This window comes from Pelodiscus sinensis, chromosome 14, assembly GCF_049634645.1.
Source record: "Pelodiscus sinensis isolate JC-2024 chromosome 14, ASM4963464v1, whole genome shotgun sequence".
NCBI classification, from domain to species: Eukaryota; Metazoa; Chordata; order Testudines; family Trionychidae; genus Pelodiscus; species Pelodiscus sinensis.
In genome coordinates, this window is record NC_134724.1 from 19,295,266 (window position 1) to 19,321,255 (window position 25,990).

Sequence of the window (25,990 nt, forward strand, 5' to 3'; positions counted from 1 at the left end):
TGGAAGTCATCTGCCCTGAGACAGTCTCACAAATAGCCTGTATCAGTAATTCAGTATTTCAAATCTGGGTTTCTTTAAATGGGTAGTAAGACAGAATATTAGTTAGAGCTGGCCAACCATTTCCTGTTTCCCTGGATTGTGTTTTAGTAATTTTTAAAATAAAATTACATGGCTTCCAATAATTTAAAATTACACTTTCCACTCCACAGTGTTTTCTTTCCTTAGTTTTATTAGCATTTAAAATTTTAGCTCAGAATTCTGAACAGAAGCCTAGAAGCAATGACTGCACTAAAAACTACTCTACATCAGTTTCACATTAATAGTGAAACAACACACCTCTCTTCATTGGAGCACTAAGAGGGAGGGAATGCAAACCTGTGCAAAATCTGTCTCCAGGAGCACAATGGAGAGCAGTGGGTCAGGCTAGCACTGTCCACATTTCTGGGTGAGGGCAGATGATTGCCCCCTGGGCTATATTGAGGAAGCTCTGGCCACACCTCACTACATCTATTAAGAAAAGCACATCTCCCCATTCTTGTCACAAGGCCTCTCAAAAGGCACAGTACTTCCAAGTACTACCATTTAATGATATTTCCTCCTTCCCGGGAGTAGTTCCAGCTTCAGAGCCATAACTGAGTCCTAAATTTAAAACACATTGATCCTCAAGTTTTCGCTGATGGTACACTCAAGTCATAACTACATCAAAATCTCAATGAAAGAAGCCACAACATATTAAACAGGACCGTGTTGCACTTTAAAGACTAACAAGATGGTTTATTAGGTGATGAGCTTTCGTGGGCCAGACCCACTTCCTTAGATCAAATAGTGGAAGAAAATTGTCACAACCATATATACCAAAGTATACAATTAAAAAAATGAACACATATGAAAAGGACAAATCAAATTTCAGAACAGAAGGGGTATGGGGGGGAGGTAAATGTCTGTGAGCTAATAATATTAGAGGTGATAACTGGGGAAGCTATCTTTGTAATGGGTAAGATAATTAGAGCCTTTATTCAAACTTAGGAGTAAAGTGTCAAATTTAAGCATGAATGATAGTTCAGAGGATTCTCTTTCAAGTGTAGTCTTAAAAGGCCTTTGAAGCAGGATGCAGGTAATCAAGTCGTTGAGACAATGTCCTTTCTGGTTGAAATAGCAAGAAACTGTTTTTTCTTTGTGATCCTGTCTAATATCTGTTTTGTGGGCATTGATCAATGAGCTGGTTCTCATTCTGACCTGAAACATCCTAATCTTATTGTGATTTAACAAGCTTGTGTGCCTATTGTATGAACCAAAGCCAGTGTCACTAAACAGGAAAGCAAAACCCTGGTTTGCTACATAAACTTGCAAGGATGATCGGAGCTTTACTGAATCACGCACATTTGGAAGTGCATTCCATTTGCCATTCTATATGAGCAGTAACAGAAACTAGATAAGTAATACTTTGACTTACTATATACTAAAACAAATGGTTTCACAGGAGAAGAATCTGTCCTCTAGATAATACTTAAAATCAGCAGGATTCATCCGATTTGAAGGCACAGAAACCTATACAATTTCCAAATCAACTCAAATAGTATTTGGATGCATTTCTGTTACTGCTCATTGGCAAAAAAAATCTGCAGAAACTGTTTCCTTCACTACATATCACCTATGTAGTCATTTTAGCTGAAAGAATTTTACTTAAAAAAAAGGTTAATATAGTAAAACCTGTGTTATGCGGCATGCTCGGGGATTAGGGCGTTCTGGTTATCTAAAAACTCTTGTTATCTGAGAGTCCCATCAACCTAGAAAAAACTAATGGACAATAATAGTAAAACTCAAATTTTGGGTATCTACCCAAATGTAAACTATATTGTAATCAACATAAACACAATGCTACGGACGTATGGGACAATCGAACAAGTAAAATTTATTTTATTAAAAAGAAACAGTACTGTAATTATTATACGGCACGGTAACATAAATTAAAACTAAAAATTTAGTCATTCTCTGGATACAGAAGCTGTCTGCAGCATCTTCCTGATATCAGCCTGCTTACAGGCCTGCTGTCTCTTGTGCACAACGTTCTTCTGAAAATTATACAACTGCATTACTTCTTGAGATGAAAAAGAAGAATGCTGCTCAGCAAACCTGATCAAAGTTGAAAGACCTGAACTTGCATCAGCCCAGGAAGTTCTATCTTCAGGCTCTTCTTCCTCAGAATCATTTTCAGGTGGCAAAGATGTTTCTGTGTTGAAAACTTTTTCTGTGATTTCAGTATCACTAGTGCTGTGAGTCACTTATGTGTTGTTGTCCATGTTAACCCATTCTTCGACTTCATCTTCTTTAAGATTCTTGAGTGGGTTTTTAGGCTCAGCTTGCTTCAGAACTTCGATGATACCTGTAATTTCAGTCTTTCTTCTTCTGATGCTGAAGCCTTCAACATTTTCTTCTTCATCAGACAACCCCTCTGCGAATATAGAATTCAGCCATAATTTTCTCCAAAATCGCCTGAAAGTTTGACTCTTAACTGGATCCCATGCACAAGCAACATTGAAGATGGCATCTTTGATTGTGTACTGTGATAACGTCCAGTATTTTACTTAGAGTCAACACAACTCTTTTTCTCTTCTGTCCAGAACATGTTGAAGATTTTCTTGATGCCATTAATCTTGAATGACCGAATCACTTAAGTGCTACCTGGTGAGATGCTACGAAACTATTGGATCTCAAGCAGCGAGGAGTCCTGTGGCACCTTATAGACTAACCAAAGTGTTGGAGCATAAGCTTTCGTGGGCAAAGACCCACTTCATCAGATGCATGTAGTGGAAATTTCCAGAGGCAGGTATAAATATGCAGGCCAGAATCAGGCTAGAGATGACGAGGGATAAGGGATCTTTTGGAAAAGGCTTTATTTTCCGAAAGATCCACGTCTAGACTGGCGCTTTTTTTTAGCAAAGCTCTGAGCCGGAAAAAAGCGGCAGCCATTTTTATGCTAATGAAGCGGGGGAGATTTAAATCCCCGCTCCATTTGCAATTGCGATATGTCTAATTTGCATCCCTTTTATGAAAAAGGGATGCAATCTAGAGACAGCCTCCATGTTGGAGCGCCTCACCTTCCCCCTCCCTTGGCAAAGCTGCCATTCTCTTTGTTAGTGTCTTCCAGGCTAACCTTATCAGTAGTAACTCCTCTCCACTTCCCTCCAAGCTCCTCTTCCACTCTCCTCTCTATTCTCCCACACAGAGAAAGTTTTTAAAGAGGTCCGGTGGCAACCTGAATCAGCTCACCTGGCCCTTAATTGATTAATAGCAGCCCTGTCTTAGCTGCCCCTGATTAACCAGGGCCCTTGCTCTTCCTTTTTGAAGAGCTGCCTCTCTCCCCTTCTATCCAGCTCTTTAACCTGTCCTGTCACATTATATATATGTGTGCATGTGTTTGTTTGTATTGGTGGTGTACATCCACACATTACCTCAATATTGGTATTACACGAAAAATTTCAACCTGCCCAAAAGAAAATTCAGTCCACCCAAGAATAAAAAATGTTAGAGGGAACACTGCTTATCACCTACAGCCATCCACAAATGTTCCTAAAATCTAACTTTTTATGTGTATTTTTTCCACTTGTAATTTGATGTGTATTGCAAAAAAAATATTTTTAAAAGGGCATTTATTTTGTGAATCACTGTATAATGCACCTTGTTGGTGCCTGCATAACGATCACTCAAAACTATTTAAATTATTGTTTCTTCATAAAATAACAGTTAATTAATGTATATACAATACAATGTAAAATGCTGCTGCAAGCTAAACGCAAAAAAACTAGATAGTGTGCACTTTAACACAACTATTTTCATTCTGTTTTATTACTACAATCAGTTTTTTTCAAAACCTGAAATATGTCTTATTTATGCCTCACCATAAGTGATAAGTAGCTATTATGTATTTTTAAATGCATAAGTAAACTAGCAAATATTTCCACTTTAAATTATAACTATTACACTGCTGCAAGTTATAACCAGAAAAGTGGGCTACATAATACTCTATAATGATGTGTTCACAGTAAATACAGATTATGAAACAGATTTCACAATGTATTGTATTACATTTCTACTGAATCAGCAATATAGAGGAGTACAATATGAAAGAGTACATCATTTTGCTCCTGGGTACAATATTTTATACCTACAGTAGAATGTATTATACCTGGACACAGCAGATAAGAAGAGAGAAACAACTGTCTGCTACAGCTGCTGCTTTGTTGTTCAGGCAGCAAAACTGGAACCAACGTGCAAGTGAGTTTGCATTGGAGAAGGATTTGTGCTCAAAACATTTAAAGAGACATTAAATTCCTCTGCCTTAGGGGAGGGAAATAAAATAGCAGTAGTTCACCAGGGCAGGCCATGGCCACTATATTTATCTGCACCTATCCAGGTACTGGCGAGCACAGTTCCCATGGGCTGTGAACTGCTGTGGAGCAGCAGAGAGGAGCGCGGACTGGGATACCACTTCCTACAGCTCCCATTGGCTGGGAATGACAATCCGCAGCCAACAGGAGCTGATATCACCCCGTACCTGTGGAGGCACAGGTAAATATAGTAGCAGTGGCCCTCCAGGGGCTAACCCTAGGGGACTGCATCTTCCCATGAGCCAGTATTTGCCCACCCCTACTCTATCCCACTTTAAGAGCTTCATTTACCATAAAACACTTTAACACATAACTAACAGTTGTGGGTGTTCTATCCCGGACTTTCAAACTGCAAGGGATTGTTTCTCCCTAGAAAAGCAAACTCATTAACTAAACAATTTATACATTCAGGCACACAACTGGTTTTCACAGGACATTATAGATTTGTTATCAATGTTTATACAAAATGGTCTTTAATAGAAAAGTTGTAAGCACTAACTATAGGTTTCCTCCAGTGGTTCTACACCTAGTACATCATAATTATTAAATTCCAGCCAAGAATCAAGCACATCCATTTATTTATTTATTTTATTCTTCTAAGTAAGCCCTCAGTCTCAGTAACAAAACAAAACAAAGTTGTTCTATATGGTTTATCTTATTTCATATATTTAGTGCCGTACAGATAACATAGGTCCCAAATGGGAGTTCTGTCTGTACCAGAAACATAGGATCAGAACCTGAGATGGTGAAAATTCACTTGTGAGCACACTTTCTGATTGTGTGTGTCCACATTCTATCCTTTGGTGACCTCCTTGTAGTGGTCCTCAGGCAGTTTTACTTGCCCCGCTTTGGGCTCTGTCTTTAAATAATCTCAGCCCAGGCATGGAGTTGTATCCCCAGGACTTCCCCCTCAGAAACATTATTTTCCTGGGGCCCTCCCCAGGCTCAGTCCTCACCCAGACGAAGCAGCCAGTAAGAAGCCTCTGCTCCCCCAGTCGCTGCCCCCACTTAGCTGTGGTTGTGCTGCAGCTCCCTCAGGCAGCTAGACATCCAGTCCATCTCCTCCCAGCTCCTACTAGCAGCTCAGCCAACAACTCTTTCCAGTGCTGTCCTTTGCTCTGTTCTGCTACTCCTTTTTATATGACCCTCCTGGGCCATGACTGGTTGTCTCCCATACAGCCACTCTATCTTGCTTTCAGGACTTCTCCTGTGCTCCCTTCCTGGGATGATGTTGAAAAGCCTGGTGTTTCCAGCACAGAGTCTTTGGGCCAAGTCCTCCCTTCACAGTAACCTGACCAAAATCCACAGTGAATCTGTCTTGCTTTTAAAAACGTCCAGTTCTTTAATCCCTGATACACCCAGTTCCACTGATGCCTCGCTTTTCCTCCATATAATTCACTTCAGTTTGTACTTAACAGATAGCTGCTTAAGGCTCAGGAATACATTACTTAAGCCCAAAACCACGTGGAAACGCCTTGTATTTGGCTGACATATTCTTCCTTAAAATGATGTTTTGATTCAGGCAGAAATGTTTTTCTAAATGCACCTCATTTATAACCTTTAAAGAAATTAAAATTATTCTGAGTAGAACAACTAGCTCACAGATATGGAAGAATGTTTTACCTGAGCTGACTGAAAACTCTAGAAACAGATAACTGAAACTTACATGAATCTTGTTAATTTCACAGCTGCTCACCACTTAATGGCAGTGATGAAACTGACTGGACTTCTTAACATGACTTGAAAATGTTCACTTTTTTGGCTTTTTGTCCCAGTTTGGAAGGACAAATTTCCAAAATTTCAAAAATTTTCATGAAGATGAAATCAAGCTTCCTGGCCAGCTATACTTACATTGTTAAGTCACTTAGGTACTTTTGAAAAATGTACCCCAACCTCATAATTTTTAGGGCTCACAAGTTACATAGGAAGTATCTCAATCAATAGTGAACGTATTACTGAATTAAGGCATGAGCTAACTAAGCTACAGTTTAGGGCCACACAATATGAGGGACCTCTAAAGAAAAAAACTGACTCCATTTAAAATTTTATCAAAATCAGTTAATAGAGGAGCTATGGGGAAAAGAAGATTCTCTTTAAATACAGACTTTTTCATTCAAATATGACAAAAAAAGACACATCTGGCTCAATGTTCCCCCTAATCTTTTCCGTCCATGTCCAGAAGGTCAGTCATTACTGCACAGGGTAAGTAATTTCCTCTTCTTCTTCTGGTGATGTCCCCATGGGTGTTCCATTGTTGGAGACTTCATAGTAGTACTCAACGTGGATGGTAGGACTCAGAGTCACTCCTTGGCAGCTGAAGACAGCATCACTGAAGCCACCACTGTATGAGCTGCCAGCTGAGGAATGATGGCATAATGCCTGGCAAAGGTGCAGTCAGATGACCAAGTGGCTGCCTAGTAGATGTCCTTCAGGGACACATTGTTCAAAAAGGCAGTAGAGGTGGCAGTAGCACGAGTGGAATGTGCTCTTGGTGGAGAGATCAGTGACTTGTTTCAGATGGAGTAACAGCATACTATGCAGCACAATATCCATTTGGAGATCCGCTAGGTTGAGATCAAAGTGCCCCTGGATTGCTTTGCGATAGAGATGAAGAATTGTGAAGACTTACAAAAAGCACACGTCCTGTCTATGTAAAAGGCTAACACACATCGAATGTCTAAAGTATAAAGTATGTCCCTGGGGGGATGCGTGCGGTTTCAGGAAGAAAGTGGGCAAAACTATGGGCTCATCGATGTGCAATGAAGTACCAATTTTTGGCATAAATGTAGTATGTGGCCGTAAAGTCACCTTGTCCTTTGGTAAGACTTTGTGGGGTGGATCGGCCATCAATGCTCCTATCTCACTGACCCACCTGGCTGAAGTGGTAGCGACCAGCAACAGCACCTTCGTGAGAAGGAAAGGAAGAGGGCATGTAGACATAGGTTCAAATGGGTGTCAAATAAGCCAGTCAATCACCCTCGAGAGTGCTTGGGGCCTTGTGCAGGGGGTTTGAGATTCAGGAGACCCCAGAAAAAAATCTCCTTGTAGTAGGGTGTGCAAAGACAGACAATCCTGGGACCTGTTCATGAAAGGCAGATGCACTTTGACAGAAGAAAAGGATAGGTCTCCAGTCTTTAGATGTAAAATTTTACATCTAAACCCTAGGTAAAATGTAGTCCAGGACACAGGGAAGCAGAGCAGTGTGGGGATCAAGGTGTGCTTGTTGGTATCCAGAAGAAAACTGCTTCCATTTCTGCAGGTAACTATATACAGTAGATGGCCTCCTACTATTAAGGAGAACAGACTTCATTTGCTCAGAACACTGGGACTCAGCTCCGTGGAACCAGATAGAGTCACACGCGCAGGTGAATGGCACGAGGCTGAGAGTGGAGTAGTTTCCCCCGGTTCTGAGAGAGGAGATTGTGACGGTGAGAAAACAGGTATGGTGGTGGACTCCATGCAGCCGAGATATGGGAACCAGGTCTGCCTGGACCACAACAGGGCTATCAAGATGATCCAGGCACCGTTGGAGCAAATCTTGCTCAGGACCCTGGAGATGAGTGGAATTGGGAGAAATGTGTAGTACAGGGGTTGATTCCAATGTATCAGGAAAGCGTCTCCCAATGAGCCAAGGCCAAGACCGACCTGAGAACAGAAGTGGGGACATTTGGTATTCTGCTAAGTGGCGAAGTGGTCTACAGAAGGATCTATGGAGCATGCGGGCGATCTCCGCAGGGTATAATTCCCACTCATGATTGGTGAAAAAATTGTGACTCTACATGCCCACTGTGACATTGCTCATCCCCGGGAGGTACGCGGCTCTCAAGGTGACTCGGTGGCGAATGCAACAATTCCATAAATGGATGGCCTCCACACAAAGGAATCAGGAACAGGTGCCTCCCTGCCTGTTTATATAAAACACAGTGGTCATATTGACTGTAAGTATGCAGACAACGGAGCTGGTAAGGTTGGGAGTGAAGTGTGCACACACATTCTTCACAGCTCTAGGTTCAAAGAGATTGATATGTAGCTTGGTTTCGTGGGGCAACCACTTGTCCTGAGCAGTATACTGTTGAAGGTGTGCACCCCAGCCCAATATGGAGATGTCGGTAGTAATTTGCATCATTGGCTCAGGCTGGTGGAAAGAAACACCTACCAGGAGGTTTTTGGGTAATATTCACTGTCTGAGAGACTCCAATACCTTCCTTAGAATAACTGGTTTGTGAAGTGGATGGTGGGATGGCATGTAAACATAGCAGCCAATGTTGAATGATGCAAAAGTGGAGACACACAAATTGTGCGTATGTATGTATGCAGTGGCCACCATGTGACCCATCAACCGAAGGCAGGCACGAACAGCGGTGGAAGAACTTGCAAATAACATGGCTATCAGATCCTGTAGGGCCAAGAACCATTGTTGTGGCAATTAAGCTTGGGCAGAGAGACTCGAAGCAAGCCCCATGAACTCTATGTCCTGAACAGGCTCTAGAGAGGACTTTTGCTCATTTATTAGGAGCTCTAGGCAATGAAATAAAAGTTTGGTCTTGCAAACCATGTCAGCTGCCTCTGCATATGATCGACTCTTTATGAGGCAATTGGTCAAATAAGAAAATATTACTATCCCCTGTTGCTGAAGGTATATTGTCACCACTGCAAGGATCTTTGAAAAAATGCAGGAGGCGGAGGATAGGCCGAAAGGGAGGACGGCTGGCATGAAAAATGGTCTTCACCCATAGAGAATGATAGATATCCTCTATGGGCCAGGTGTATGGTGATCTGTAGGTCTAGGGCTATGAACCAGCCCCCTTCATCTAGAGATGTGATAATTGATGCCAGTGTAGCCATCTTGAATCGCTGTTTACGTAGGAACTTGTTTAACTTGTGGAGGTCTAAAATTGGTCTCCAGCCACTTGTGCATTTCTGGGTCAATAAGCGTTGGGGACCCTCTCTATTACCACTAGGTAAAGAAAGTGGTCAACATCTTTTCTGAGACGAATCTTGTGGGAGGGGTCCCTGAAGAGGGATGGGGTGGGGGAAAGAGTAGGGCAAAATGAGATTAAGGGAATAGTGTATCCCATACAGATAATCTCCAAGACCCACTGGTCTGATGTTACAGAGTCCCAGTGTGGAAAAAGGGACATAATCTGTGGGCAAAAAGATGGTTCTGATTTGCTGGCATTGGATTGATGGGGAGGTTGGGGAGACCCTCGACCAAATTTTCAAATTTGTTGCTTAGTCGCCTGAGTAGTGGAAGAGTGTGATGGGTGGATGCCTCCTCTGGGCCCATTACCTGGGTCAATTATAGTTGTAAAACCTCTGTTGCAGCTGATTGTAGTATCTGTCCCTGTTCTTACTGTATGGGCTGTAGCACTTTCATGGATATGGTAGCATACAGATGCCAAGCATACACAGTGTGGTGTGTGAGTCCTTACTACTGTGCAGGACATGGTTGATCTTGGCGGCAAACAGCTTCAATTTCTCGAATGGTAGGTCCTCCACCTTAGATTGGAGGTCTTTGAGTACTCCAGCTACTTGAAGCCAAGACACTCTGTGGACTCTGACCACTGTCGCTGTTGCCCTGGCAGCTGTGTCCGCCACATCGAGTGAGGACTGTAAGGCCATGCTCGCAATAATATGCCCCTCATGTATCACAGACCTAAGGATGGGTCTTTTAGAATCCAGTAAATGCTCCATTAGGTCAGCCAACTTAGAGTAATTATCAAAATCATGATTGGCTAGGAGCGCTGAATAGTTCACAATGAGGAGCTGAAGTGTGGCAGAGGAATATAATTTTCTTCCAAATAGATCATTTTTATGCTCCTTATCACTGAGTGTTGATCTAAATAGGGGAGTCTTGGCTTGGTAATCTGCCACATCAACGACAAGGGAATTTGGCTACAGGTGGGAAAAGAGGAAGTCTAGGTTCTTAGGAGGAACAAAGTAATTTGTCTGCTCGTTTGAATATCGGTTGGATTGAAGCAGGGTTTTGCCATATCTCGCCTGATACTTCCATAATTGCCTAATCGATGGGCATTGCAATCTTTGCTTGTGAGGTAGGATGGACATTCTTCAGGAGGCAGTGTTGCTTTTCTTTGACCTTCTGGAGTTTAAAAGAATACTCTCTTAAAAAGTTCTTGAAATCAATTTCTTATAGGGGCATTTCCTTACAATCATACAGACAAGAAAATGCTACCAGTAGCACATTCCTAAAAGGTAGCAGCTTTCTACATTACATGAGCGCTGTCAGGCCACATGCTCCTTGTGCAATCAAGCCTCTGAGGCAGGGCCAAGCAGCAGGAGCAGCCACTTTAAAGGTAGGGTTACCCTGGGTGCCTGCCTCGCTCTGTGGAAGGGGGAGAGGGATTGGGCTAGGGCAGGGAAGCAGGGGGTGCCTGGCTCTGAGGGATGGGCATTGGATTAGAGCGGGGGGGGGGGTGTTCTGGGGCAGAAAGGGCATTAGGTTGGAGCAGGGGGGCTGGAGATGCCTGGATCTGGGGCAGGGGTGGGTGCATTGGGGATACTTATAATTTTTTAAATGGGGTACTTTAAAAAAAAAGTTGAAAAACACTGCTCTAAACCAGTGTTTCTCAACCAGTAGTATGAATACCCTTGGGGTACTCGAGAGAAGTCTGGGGAGTACATCAACACCACTGAAATTTGGAGAAAACTGAATTTTTACTTTAAGTTACTCAGCGCTTTATTATTTTTGTACTTTTTACACCCAAAAATTTCATCACCCACCCAGCTATGATTAAGTTGTTTAAACAAATGTGTTGCAATGGTAGAAAATTTTTGTGTGTATCTGAAAGCTGCACTGGGGTTAGTGATAGTTTTTTTAAGGGGGGTACTTTATAAAAAAAAAAGGTTGAGAAACACTGCTCCAAACCATTTCTGTAGGCCTCCCTGTTTCCTTTCTCCTTTGGAAAGTTGGGCAGGTAGCAGTTTTGGTAAAAATATATCAGACATGTGCACACAGTGCCCTTTCTACCTCAACCCGTGCTGGATAATCCGGGACTCAATTCTAAAGGAGTTAGCATTACTGAGGTGATCGATTCCCTCCATGTGTTGTTGTAGATAGTGCATGTAGGGGCCTGCCCCAAACTGGACGGGGTGGGAGAAGATGCAGTACAAGCTCCACCCCTCTTCTCAGGGTCTGGCTCAGCCATGCGCCAGGTTCAGAGCCCTGCACATGGCAGCGGGGGAGGGGGAAAGGGAGAGGGAGAGGAAGGAGCGCAAATTTTGCTTTTCCCCTGGGCACATAACACCCTCGCTACTCCTCGGATGCTAGGGGGCATCGGCCTGGGCTGTAGGCGGGGATGGGGAGAGGAGGTGCGCTGCGCTGCACTGGGCTCATCTGGGCTGCAGAAGGAGGGAGGTGCCAGGAACCCAGGGCTAGACGCAAGGAGAGGAAGGGGGAGGAAATCAGAGCTGAGCTCAGCAGTTTTGCGGGACTTGGGGGGAGGTGCAGGGAAACGAAGCTCAGCTATGCTGTGGGGGACACATTCAGGAAACCAGTGCAGGACTTAACTGGGCTGAGGTGGATGAAGGAAGGCATAGGGAACAGAAGGGCAGCTCAGCTGGGCTGTGAGGGGCTGCAGGGAATTGGTGCTGCACTCCCTTGGATTATGGGGAATGGTTTTCGGGGAGGTCCAGGGAACCAATGGGGGTGGGCAGCTCAGTTGGGTTGCACGGGAGGGAGGTGCAAAGAAGCTAGAGGGGAGGGAGGGAACAAGGAGCCCTAAAATGATCTCCCTTGGTCCAAAAAAATCCCCCATCTGAGACCAGTCAGGTTTGGGAAACCCTGGTCTAGTCAGCTTTCTATCCATCTTACAGTCCATTTATCCAATCCATATTCCCTTAACTTGCTGACAAGAATATTGTGGGTGACCATATCAAAAGCTTTGCTAAAGCTGGAACTGGGGGCGTTGGGAGGACCAGAAATAACGTATTTGCATATTCATTATTTGCTTAATGAATATGCAAATATATGCTACCCGTCCTCCAAAAGCTTGTGAATGGATTTACTGGTCCCCATGTCAAAACTTTTGGGAACCTCTGCTGTAGGTGAATCTCTGGGAACATGCGTCTCATCTTGGATCTGGCCTTCCTCTTCTTCCGAATTGGCTGTCGTCAAGAGTGTACAAGAGGGCGGAGTTGGTGGAGGCCTCCTAGCTGGGGTGTATGCTACAATAGAACAGTGTCTGTGTGGGCCCCAGTGCTCCCATGGGCCCCAATAAAGTGGGTACTGAGGTGGCTGATATGGCCAGAGAAAGTAGTATGATGGATGATGCTGCCTCTCTCGACGGCTTTAATAATGCCTAGACGTCATCGGGGAGGAGTGCTGTGAGAAGAAGACACTCCTCTGGTCATTGTCTGGAAAAGAGAGTGCTCAGACAGCATCGGTGATCTGATGGAGCAGCGAAACATAGGGAGAGAATGGCACCAGGGAGTGTTTCCTGGATGGCAGAAGGGAAGCGTACCTTGTGTCATGTCTGTCCAGTGCCGGTGATTCATGAGTGCATGGTGATGGTGCCAATCCCTAGCCACATGGGCGGTCTTGCAGCAGTGCAGGCGCTGGTGCCAACATTGAAGCCAGTGCTGCATGATTTGATGATGACCGCTGAGGAGTCTGCTTGGCTCACGGTGCTGATGGCTTTGCTGGTACTGGGTCTTGAGGTTTCAGAGGGGACAGTACTGAGGCTTGTCTTTGTGCAATCAAGGGCAGTAAGCAAGGAACTGAGGAAGGGAGGTCAGGCTGCACATGCAAGGCACCAAGGCACGAAGAACACGAGGCGCCTTTTGCGCACATGCAGCCCAAGTGATAACTGCTTCAAAAGACTGTGATCTGCAGCTCTGGGGACACCAGTAAAAAACAGCAGAGCACCCTTAGGGACATCAACAGTGGAGCACCCACTGGGACATCACCCAAAGAAGAATCTGGACTTCATCGAGGATCACCAGGATCTCCACAACCTCCAGGATCACCACACCAGGAAAAGGAACACTGATATCTATGTCTGAATTGCTGCCAGCCTAGCCAAAAAAGGGCACAGCAGGACTCTGGATCAGTGCCACATGAAGATCATGGAGCTGTGGAAAGGCCTACCACAAAGAAGGAAAGCTGAGCAGACACTCCTGGGTGGCACTACACACCTGCAGCAATTATGACCAACTTGATGCCATCCTGGGAGTGGGGCCAGTCACCTCCCCCGCCATCGTCGAGTCCAACCAGTACACGCCCAGTGTCAGTCTGCGGGAGGGTAGAGTGGCAAAGGACAACAACAAAGACGAGGAAGCGGCAGCCAACTAGGCGACCATGCCCGCAAGCCAGGAGCTGCTTCTCACTAGAGACAGTGCCTTCCTCCCAGGATGTCTCCCAGGCTTCAGAGGAACCCAGGGAGGGCACTTCAGGGGAGTTCTGTAACTTTCCCTATATCTACACATGGGGGCAGGCGATGGGTTGTGAGGGGCTGCAAACTCTTCTGTCAGCCTACTCAGCCCCTTTCCTGTTGATAAAGTCCAAGGCACAGTGGTCAGGGTCCAGGATAGGGATGTGTGTGCTGTCTATGGCTCTCCCACAGTTGGGGAAGCCCATGGTAGCAAAGCCATCAACGATGCCGTCCATGTTTTCCAGAGTAATGACCCTTCATAGCAACACGTGGTTGATAGCCTTGGCCGACTACAAATTTCCCCACACTGAACTGGTTCCCGACTGAGAAGTAAATGTTTGGCATGGCGACCTTCCAGCGGGCGATGCCACATGATTCTGCACAGGGATGGCAGGTCACATGTGGGTGTCCAGTCACTTGAGACCAGGGGCCAGCCACTTGCAGAGCTCCAGGAAAGTGGCATTCCGCATACTGAAGTTTTGCACACACTGCTGATCGTCCCATTCCTGAAGAACGATGTGGTCCCACCAGTCCAAGCTCATCTCTCTCTGCCAGAAGCAGCATTCCACAGTATCCAGGGGACTGAGGGGCATGAGCAACAGCAGAAGCGCCAGGACCTGGGTAAGCAGGGCCTGTAGTCTGCACTGGGGTTTGTCCTGCAGGTCCTCTCCCTGCTGGAGCAATATGTGGGTAGTTTGGAAGTACTGTACCATGAGGCGCAGCACAAGGCTCATGAGCCTGGCACTGTACTGCAGCAACTCTGGCTCCATAGTGGCAGTGTGGTGGCATCCGTGCAGGCAACCAGAACATGAGAAGGCATGTGCCCACTGCATTTGTTTTGTGTCCCATAGAGAGGAGTCACACATCACAGCTTGCTTGACCAAGCAGCCACAGAAAGTGTCTCTGTTGAATGTGGATGTGCTATTTTGGACTAATTTTAACTTATTGTAAGGCTTCCCCATAGTGAGGACATATTTCCATTTTGTTAAATTGGGGGTTATTGAGTCAATTTTAGTAATTTCAAAATAGTTTCCTAGTGTAGAGATGCCCTAAGGTGCCACAGGACTACTTGTTGCTATTTCAAAGTTTCTTGTCCTTATCTACAATGCCTTGCATAGTAATAAATAAATAATATAAAAATGTAAAAACTATAATGATTATGTGAGGAATTATCCAAATGCTCCAAATTACAAAATCACAGGCGTGCAAACAGATAAAACAGAAATGAACTGACAAATGAATTACTGTTTTCATTGCACATACTAAGCCAAATTAATACCTGGATTTAGTAGATGCTTCTCAGCTGATATCTGTGGCTCTGAATTTTGCCTTGTTAGTCTTGTCTAACATGTCTAATTAAAGTTTGGAGATTAGAAGGGTAAAAGACTGAACTAAATCTTAAGCAGAACAACTATGGGAATTTAGTGCTGTAAGTTTTGAAAGTATGGTTCCATACTGCAGAAATCTACAAATCCAGATTCCAAGATGGAATGATGGTTAACTATCCAGTAAAACTTATTGCTGAGAGACTGTATCGACCTGAAATCTGCCAAGGTAGCAATTTAAGTTGTTTCTAGTCAACTCATGAAAGGCAGGCTTTAGCACTTTCCTGAAAGAAAACAAGGAGGGAAAAAAAGAAAAGAAAAAAAAAAGAAATCCCAACATACCTTAAGCTCACTGCAAAGATAAGATTCTGGATATAAAACCAAAATGACTTCATTGAGTATCTTTGAAGTTCCAAAACAATACTAGATGAAAGTTTATATAATGCATGAGACGTGCCAAAATGAAAGCAAAAATCTAGCAAATTATATACCTTTGTGTATGGTCAGTTTCACTGTCCTTTCTTATGCTGTAGGCCGAAATCTTAAATACCAATCTTATTAAACTACAACTCTGAATTTATCCATTATACATAACATTCCAGATGTTGTACCAGCTGGGACCAGGCCCTTAGGCCATCTTTAGTTGATCTCAGTCACTTTCCAGTTTTTGCCAGGCATTCTTCCAAAAATATGAGGGAAAGTGTTAAAAACAGATGTCAGAATTAATGGTTTTTTTCTTAGTGGTAGGAAATACAGAAAACTTGCACCCCACACCTATTTTATGAAATATGAATGTTGTCAACTGCCATAAGTTAATTTTAAATTAAATCATAACATAGTAAACTTAATTCTGACAGTGCTTTTTTGACAACAGACGAATCTTCATCAGTCTGTTCTTTGCAAATATTACACAGTCATTTGGATTTTTTCATTTAGCTGGAGAAAACCTCTGATGTTGTCACAAACAGGAATTTATATCCTTGATTCTTTAAAAAAAAAAAAAAAAAAAAAAAAGGAGTATAACATTTAAAATGTATGCTAGAATGACTGTGATTCACTATAAGCTTTATGAGAATACTTAAATAACCATACATTATTAAAAGAAAGCATGACTGACATAATCATGCAAGATGAGTTATTTCAGTTTTCGCTACAACATAAGTAGAACGTGCTTGGTTCCAGACAATAGCAAGAACCTCCTGAGATGATTGGGTATGATGGGAGTTTAGCCATGTACTTCAAAAGGAATGGATTTAGAACTGCCCCCTGATCGCTGAATCATTTATCCATGTGTATAACTTATGTGAGTAGTCCCACTGATGTCAATGAATAAAGTTATACATGTGCATAAGTGTTTTCAGGGTCAGGTCAGACTGAGATGTTGGGAATAAGAGCCAACTGTTCTATATGCTCTATATACAACCTTAAAAGCATCCTGTCCACACTCACTCAAGTACTAACAAATACTTGCAGAATTAATATTCTGACAGACTTCAGCAAAACCTTTCTGCTTTATGTCGGTCTTTAAATCTGCCCTGAAGCATGTTTCAGAGGAGGATTTAGGATCTAAGATTCCCTACTTTGGGACAATTTTTATACTCTTTCTGAACTGTCTTTTACACTGTACCTGAATATGCGGCCCAATCTTTTAAACAGGGTTGTCAACTTTCTAATGGCTGATAATTGTGATAACTGAACCTCACCTTCCCTGAAACTCTGTCCCCACTCTGCTTCTTTTCCCTCAAGTACCGTCCCTGTCACTCACAGAGTTTTAAACAAAATAGCCAAGGCCACCTTGCCCACTACCTATAGACTGCACAGGGCCATGTGCCACCATGAACCTCACAAGCAGCCTGGTCATGCAGATGGCAGTGGTTCCTGCTGTTGCACTGAAACCTTCCTTCTGCTTAGGTTGCCACCATTTCCATATAAAACAAAACAAACCCCCCACAACCTAGGATGACATCAAGGGATGTTAAATGGCTTCCAGACACACAAGCCAAACCCTGTCTGGGTGAAAACGGGATGGGAGGCAACCCTTATTTTAAATAAATTCTGGGCTGTAGTATATTAAAAGAATTCAAATCACCATGACAGGGCAATGCATAGACAAAACTCTCACTTGCTCCCTTTCATTCATATTCACTGGAACACATTGCTGAAAATGAGAAAAAAAACAGAATATTTTCTGACCTTAATCTTAAGGCAGCACAGAAGAGTGAACTTCATGCCAATTCACTTTCAGAATATGATCTGAAGAAGTAGGTCTGCCTCACAGAAGCGCATCACCTAATAAACTATCTTGTTAGAATCATAGAATACTAGGACTGGAAGGGACCTCGAGAGGTCATCAAGTCCAGTGCCCTGCCCTCATGGCAGGACCAAACACTGTCTAGACCATCCCTGATAGACATTTATCTAACCTACTCTTAAATATCTCCAGAGATGGGGATTCCACAACCTCCCTGGGCAATTTATTCCAGTGTTTAACTACCCTGACAGTTAGGAACTTTTTCCTAATGTCCAACCTAAACCTCCCTTGCTGTAGTTTAAGCCCATTACTTCTTGTTCTATCCTCAGAGGCTAAGATGAGGATATATCTTATTATGACACCCTCCTTGTGACACCCTTTTAGCTACCTGAAAATAGCTATCATGTCCCCCCTCAGTCTTCTCTTTTCTAAACTAAACAAACCCAATTCTTTCAACCTTCTTTCATAGGTCATGTTCTCTAGACCTTTAATCATTCTTATTGCTCTTCTCTGGACCCTCTCCAGTTTCTCCACATCTTTCTTGAAATGCGGTGCCCAGAACTGGACACAATACTCCAGCTGAGGCCTAATCAGAGCAGAGTAGAGCGGAAGAATGACTTCTCATGTCTTGCTCACAACACACCTGTTAATGCATCCCAGAATCATGTTTGCTTTTTTTGCCACAGCAGCACACTGCTGACTCATATTCAGCTTGTGGTCCACTATAACCCCGAAATCCCTTTATGCCGTACTCCTTCCTAGACAGTCGCTTCACATTCTGTATGTGTGAAACAGATTGTTCCTTCCTAAGTGGAGCACTTTACATTTGTCTTCATTAAACTTCATCCTGCTTACCTCAGACCATTTCTCCGATTTGTCCAGATCATTTTGAATTATGACCCTATCCTCCAGAGCAGTCGCAACCCCTCCCAGCTGGGTATCATCTGCAAACTTAATAAGCGTACATTCTATGTCAATATCTAAATCGTTGATGAAGATATTGAACAGAGCCAGTCCCAAAACAGACCCCTGCGGAACCTCACTTGTTATACCTTTCCAGCAGGATTGAGAACCATTAATAACTACTCTCTGAGTATGGTTATCCAGCCAGTTATGCACCCACCTTATAGTAGCCCCATCTAAATTGTATTTGCCTAGTTTATTTATAAGAATATCATGCGAGACCATATCAAATGCTTTACTAAAGTCTAGGTATAGCACATCCACTGCTTCTCCCTTATCCACAAGACTCGTTATCCTATCAAAAAAAGCTATCAGATTGGTTTGACATGATTTATTCTTTACAAATCCATGCTGGCTGTTCCCTATCACCTTGCCACCTTCCAAGTGTTTACAGATGATTTCCTTAATTACTTGCTCCATTATCTTCCCTGGCACAGAAGTTAAACTAACTGGTCTGTAGTTTCCTGGATTGTTCTTATTTCCCTTTTTATAAATGGGCACTAGATTTGCCCTTTTCCAGTCTTCTGGAATCTCTCCTGTCTCCCATGATTTTCCAAAGATGATAGCTAGAGGCTCAGATACTTCCTCTATCAGGTCCTTGAGTATTCGAGATGCATTTCATCAGGCCCCCATGACTTGCAGTCATCTAACTTTTCTAGGTGATTTTTAACTTGTTCTTTTTTTATTTTATCTTCTAAACCTCCCCCCTTCCCACTAGCATTCACTATGTTAGGCATTCTTTCAGACTTCTCGGTGAAGACCAAAACAAAGAAGTCATTAAGCATCTCTGCCATTTCCAAGTTTCCTGTTACTATTTCTTCCTCCACACTGACCAGTAGGCCTACCCTATCCTTGGTCTTCCTCTTGCTTCTAATGTATTTATAAAAAGTCTTCTTGTTTTCCTTTATTCCTGTAGCTAGTTTGAGCTCATTTTGTGCCTTTGCCTTTCTAATCTTGCCCCTGCATTCCTGTGTTGTTTGCCTATATTTATTCTTTGTAATTTTGAGCTACTTTCCATTTTTTATAGGACTCCTTTTTTATTTTTAGATCATGCAAGATCTCGTGGTTAAGCCAACGCGATCTTTTGCCATATTTTCTATCTTTCCAACGCAGCGGAATAGCTTGCTTTTGGACCCTTAACATTGTCCCTTTGAAAAACTGCCAACTCTCCTCAGTTGTTTTTCTTCTCAGTCTTGATTCCCATGGGACCTTACCTATCAGCTTTCTGAGCTTACCAAAATCCGCCTTCCTGAAATCCATTGTCTCTATTTTGCTGTTCTCCCTTCTACCTTCCCTTAGTTAGTCTTTAAAGTGCTACATAATTTTTTCCCTTTTGTTTTAAAAAGAGAAGGGCAGACTTTGAATTAGCCCAAATGGTAATATTACTTCTTTAGGGGCAATTCTGTAATGTATATTCACCTAAAATATTACTTTCCTATTGCAAGTAGACCACCCTTGCCCCACTCAAATCAACAAAGGATGTTCTGAAGCCCCAATTCTGCCATAATATTTACTCATAAAAGAACACAATTTGTATTCTCTACTACTACTATCCAAAAGGCCAAAGTAGTAAAAACTGTTTTTAAGCCAATGCAACCTATTACAAATACTGACATAGTTTAAGTATTTAATTTTTGTATTGTAAGCAAGATGTGAAGCAAGTCTATTTTTGTTGGTAGTGTAACAAGAGGCATTTTGTTATATAGTGCCTGAGACTGAAGTTTGAAGAACTGGCTATGGGAGTGGGGTTTTTTTACAATAGCTTAACTACATACAAAATTAAAAACACACAGAAGAACTTCACTGATCCACAGGATAAATAAATAATACCCAAAATAAACATTTTCATTAAAGATGTAATAGAAGTCTAAAGAGAGTTCCATTTTGCTAAGACTTCATGCTGTGCTGTGGAGTACTATACAGATAACGAAGCAGCAAATTGTTAGAACAAAAATTATTGAAGCACAGTACATTTCATAAGAACAGCCGTTCTGAGTCAGACCAAAGGTCCATCTAGCCCAGTATCCTGTCTTCTAACGCCAGAAGCCCAGAGGTAACCAAATGATCCCTCCCCTTACACCCATTTCCAACCTCTGACAAACAGAGGCTAGAGACATCATTCCTACCTATCCTAGCTAATAACTTATTTCATGATTTATGTGCATGTATTCACTTTGGGTTTGGTTACTTACTTGCTAATTCAGAAAATTCTATTATTGTTAAATTAATCTGTTCATCATTGGTGCAATTTAGTGAGGTTTTTCTATGTGATACAGCTTTTTGCATTACAAATGATTTGAAAATATTATAGAGAAGGGTCCTTCCCTGAATAGTAATGAAGCAACAGGGGTGTTCATGTTCTCTTCTATTTATCCAATTTTCTATTAACTGCTTAACCAGGCATGTAGACAATATTTTTCTTGGTGTACCTGCAACACCTAAGCACCTGATCTTCACCCTCCTGAAATCAATGACTTTAATGGTGTAGGGCCTGAACTAAAAGCCCATTAAAAATCAATGGGAGTTTTTAATCAAGGCCTGAATCAGCAAGCCAAGTGAAGCCTATAGATTTCTTATAGCACTCATGATTATCTCCTCTATAAGTTAATTTGAAAGCTACAAAGATGTCACATATCAGATTTCAGGAAATTTTTGTTGTTGTGCTTAACCTGTCACAAATTATCTTGCCTGCTCTTCATAAGCTAGGAAATCAGTTGCCCATCCTTCAACCCACCCTGTGAATGGGTCCCTTTACAATCTCTGCAGGGAAACAGTACATTCTAATATTTTCCTTTGCTCAGGAAGAGACTTTTTGATTCTCTCTCTCGGCAACTGTTAAACAATAGGCATCCCGATTCAGCTGATATTGAAACTGACCAGCGGCTGACTCCAGGAAGCCCGGGGCACAGCAGCTCTGCCTCGGGCTTCCTGGAGTCAGCCTCTGATCAGTATCAGCAGCGGCTGACTTGGGGACACCTGGGGCAGAGCAGCTGGGGTGCTGCCGGGTTGGTCCAGTAGCGCCGAGGAACGGCGCTGCGGGACCAACCCGGCAGCACCCCAGCTGCTCTGCCCCAGGCATCCCCAAGAGCAGCTGGGGTGCTGTCAGGTTGGTCTCACAGCGCCAAGGGTTGGCACTACCTGACCAACCCGGCAGCACTCCAGCTGCTCTGCTGCAGGCGTCCCCGATTCAGCCGCTGCTGAAACTGACCAGCAGTGGCTGAATCAGGGATGCCTGGGGCAGAGCCGGACTATCGGAAGGGGGGGGCTATGAGGGGTCTGGGATGGCATCCCCCCCACCCCACCCCAGACCCCTCATAGCCCCCCCCTTCCGATAGCCCGGCATATCTGATAATCCGGTACCCCCTGGGTCCTAAAGGTGCCGGATTATCGGAAGTTTACTGTATTACAGTATTAACAGGTAACATGGCAGCTTCTGAGAGCTTGGAAATAAAGAATGCAATCCCTTTTTTACTATGCAATAAAACATTTCTCACTTTATGCGAACACTGGAGTTCGTGTTCTTGGAACCAATTACGAGCCAGGCTGTCAACCGTAACGTATGGGGTTGAGGATGAATTAGAGTCCCATTGTTCTGGGTTAGGAGATCGGGATACATGAGCAGGTGACTGAGGAGACATCCAATAAAGTTAAGAGAACCACATTTGTCAGAATCACTGTTGCGCCATCTCTGTCGATCTTCTCGAGAACCCTGGGAATGAGTGGTGTAGGACAAAAAGCATAGAAGAGGGGGCTCCACCAGTGGAGGAGAAAGGTGTCCCCCAAAGATCCGTGATCTGTGCCAGCCCTGGAACAATATTGCTGGCATTTTGTATTTGGCGAAGAGGTCTGTGTGTGGACGACCCCAGAGATCGAAAATCGGCTGGAGGACATGTTGGTGGAGCTCCCATTCATGGTCTGGTGCAAACTGTCTGCTGAGTGAGTCTGCTAACACATTGTTGACTCCCAGTAAGTAGGAAACTGTCAGGGTAACTGCATTATGGGAGCACCAGTTCCATAGTCAAACCGTTTCGCTGCACAGAGAGCTAGAACGAGCACCCCCGCTGTTGATTTATATAATACATTGTGGAGATGCTGTCGGTAAGTATCCTCACTATGGTTCATCGGATGTGCAGCAGAAAATGTCTGCATGCATTTGCAACTGCTCTGAGTTCCAATAAGTTGATGTGCATACAAGATTCCTTGGTCTTCCATAGACCTTGTATGGATATGTCTCCCATATGAGCTCCCCATCCCATGAGGGAGGCATTGGTAGTAATCTGTGTGGTAGGTTGGTCCCAGTGGAATGGGATGCCCGCCAGTAAATTGTTTGGCTTGGTCTACCACTTCAGAGATGTTATGACATCCGCAGGTAGGGACACTTGTCTGCGTATGTCCTGTTTCCTGTGAGAGTAAATGGAAGCGAGACAAAGCTGAAGACAGTGAAAGTGAAGCCTTGCAAGAGCAACCACGTAAGTAGTAGCTTCCATATTCCCCATGAGCTGAAGACAAATAAATATTGAAACTCTGGGCTGTTTGTGAGGGTAAAAACAAGGTCTTAGATTGCTCGGAATAGTTGCAATGGTAGGTACGCCTTTGCTGTGGTTGAATCTAGAAGGGCTCCAATGAACTCTAAGGTTTTTGTAGGCAGAAGCGTTGACCTCTGTTCTTTGAGAATGAGGCCTAAGAAATTGAATGTGCATCTGGTCATGGATATCATATATAGAGTGTCCACCTTTGATGGCCCTTTTATTAGACAGTCGTCTAGATAGAGAAAAATCATAACTCATTGGCAACGTAAGTATGCCGCTACGACAGCGAGTGCCTTGGAAAACATTCTGGGTGCTGATGACAGGCCGAAGGGCAGCACACAGTATTGATAGTGCTCCGATCCGACCACAAAAAGTAGAAACTGTCTGTGTGCCAGATGTATGGTAACATGAAAATAGGCATCTTGTAGGTCAACATCCACAAACCAGTCTCCTTGTTTCAATGTTGGAATAATTGATGCTAGGGTCACCATCTTGAATCATTACTTCCGTAGGTATCGATTCAATTTGCAAAGATCTAGGATAGGTCTCCATACACCTGTCTTTTTTGTTGTGAGAAAGTAGAGGGAATAGAAAGCCCTGCCATTGAACTCTTTGGGCGCCTTCTCTACTACTCCGATGTCTAAGAGATGGAGGACCTCCGTTTTGAGTAGATCCTCATGAGAAGGGTCCCTGAAGAGGGACGGGGATGGTGGGGTGGTGGGAGGTAGGGTTAGGAAGGGTATGGTGTAGCCTGATGATATGATCTATAGAACCCAGCGATTTGATGTGATGGCAGCCCAATGATGGTAGTATGGTCTCAGCCAATGGTGGAAGATTGGAGTAGACTGAGCATGGTGACCGAACAAGGGAAGTTCTTGCAAGCAATCAACCTGGAAGTCAAACCCGCTGTTTGTTCGTATGCTGGCTGGGGTTATGGTTGTTTGGTTGAGGTAATTGCTTCTGTGGTCGCTGCCTGGATCTGGACTGATCAAATCCCTTTGCTAATATCTGGAATATGAAAAGCCTCAGTGCCATTTACATAGTACATATCGTCTATGTCGATACAGTGGGGTGTATACCCGAGGTACGAAGGGTGGTTCTTGAATCCTTACTGCCAGAGCTTGCCAGCCATGCGGTTCTGAGCTCTGCGCATGCGCAGATCGCTCTGCACATGCGCAGATTGCTCTGCATGGGCTCTTCCAGGTAGTAATCTACTCGCCATTATTTGTCGAGCCCTGCTTACTGCAATGTAAGACCTCATCTGTCTTCCCTGAGAATATATCTTTCTTTATTGAAAGGGAAGTCTTCCACTTTTGTCTGCAGTTCCCAAGGAATTACAGCAGCCTGAAGCCAGGAGGCTCTTCTCATGACCCCAGAAGTTGTTGTGGCCCGGGCTGCTGTGTCAGCTACATCCAAGGCTATCTGGAGAGAGGTTCTTGATGAAGCATTCCCCTCTTGTACAACTGCTTTCAGTATAGGTCTTTTCGAGGCTGGTAAGTGTTCAATGAGAGAAGCAAGTTTAGTATAATTATCAAAATTATGGTTAGAGAGTAATGCCACATAATTAGCTATTCTAAGGAGCAGGGTTGACGAGTACATCTTATGCCCAAAGTTGTCAAGGCTGACAACTCTCTTTATCCACCGAATTGTTTTTATAGTGAAGAAGCTTTGACCTCTGTTGAGCTGCCTCCGCTACTAAATAATTTGATTGCGGGTGCGAGAAGAGAAATTCTGCGCTTTTATCTCCCCGCTTGTTAGTTAGGGTTATTGGTGCCAGAGTCTGCCATATCTCGTCAGCAGCCTCCATAATAGCCTCATCTATAGGTATGGCTATTTTTGCACGCTGACAGGATTGGAGATTTTTAAGAACGTGATGGTGTTTTTCTTGGTCCTCGGTGAGCTGTATTTCTTGGCTGGCAGCCATCCTCTTAAAAAACTCCTGAAATTGTCTGAGGACATTCGGTGGTAATTGGTCACTGGGGATAACTGCCTCATCTGGAGATGAGGAGGATTGGTCTCTTGGCAAGACATCTTTCTGTTGTTCCTCCTTCTCAGAAATCTGTCCCTCCTCAGGTTCAAAATACTGGTGTACTGGCTGGGGTTTTGAAGAGGACGTTATAGGCTCCAGTCCATGCGGTGCAGGGCGGGTGTTCCCAGCATGGGCGGGTGTTCCCGGCAGCAGGATGGATGGTACGCCATGTCTTCGACGGTAATATCAAGGTGACCAATGTGAGGAGTAGCCGTAGCAGTATGAATGGCTATTGTGTCAATACTCCTGTCTGTTGGAAGAGTGGTATCATAGTGAACCAGCACTCAATTCGCGTTCAAGACAGTAAGTACGAGAAGAAAAAGTTGGAGAGTGGAGTGATCTAAAGGAACCCCTCGAGGATGGAAGAGATGATAAGGAGGTGTATCTCTGGTATGGTTGTTTTGCCACATGAGAGAGACTGATTGTTAGTAGTGAATGAAGTGAAGGTGATGGTGATGATGGAACAGGCAAAAAAATAAGTGGTTCCGGGCTCGGATCCCATGGTCTGTGGGATTTTTGAGTTGCCTTCTTTGGTGCCAAACATTCATGTGTCAATAATGGTGCAGAATTCGTCGGTGCCAATGTCTGCACTGGTTGTGTCAGTGCCGGTGTCTGCACCATACTCGTTGTCAGCATTTGTACTGCATGGATCGATGCCAATGTCTGCATTCATTGGTCCGGTGTCAACTGGATTGTTATGTGCAATCCTGATGTTATTGATGAAGATTGTACAACAGCTTGCATTGTCAAGGTTGGCGGTGCTGATCATTTTGTCGGTACTGTAGCTACCAGTGCCGCAGATGGCCCATTTTAAGCGGTTTCACGGTGCCAGATGTTCCCAGCTTCTCTCCAGTACTTATTGTACTTGTGGAGGCCAGTGGTAAAGAGTGGGCTGGTGAAGCTCTTATATGAACAGGAGCAGCTGTAGGAGGAGAAGCTCTCCATTTCTCTTTTCTCAACGAGTCTGAATGTGCGGGCTACAGGGCTTTATGAAATAAGAACTTCCTGAGCCTCATTTCTCCATCACACCACGCTCTCGCTATAAGTTTTGCACAGTGCGTGTATTTTTGAGGCACATGAGATTCACCCAGACATTTAATATAGTCTGCGTGGCTG

At 43.7% G+C, this 25,990-nt stretch overlaps 1 protein-coding gene across 11 annotated transcripts in view; it reads right to left on the reverse strand.

Annotated features, from left to right (window-relative positions):
- The window catches only part of ADAMTSL3 (ADAMTS like 3), a 372,565-nt gene that overhangs the window by 256,922 nt on the left and 89,653 nt on the right, over positions 1-25,990 (reverse strand). The gene's annotated exons all lie outside the window — the stretch shown is intronic.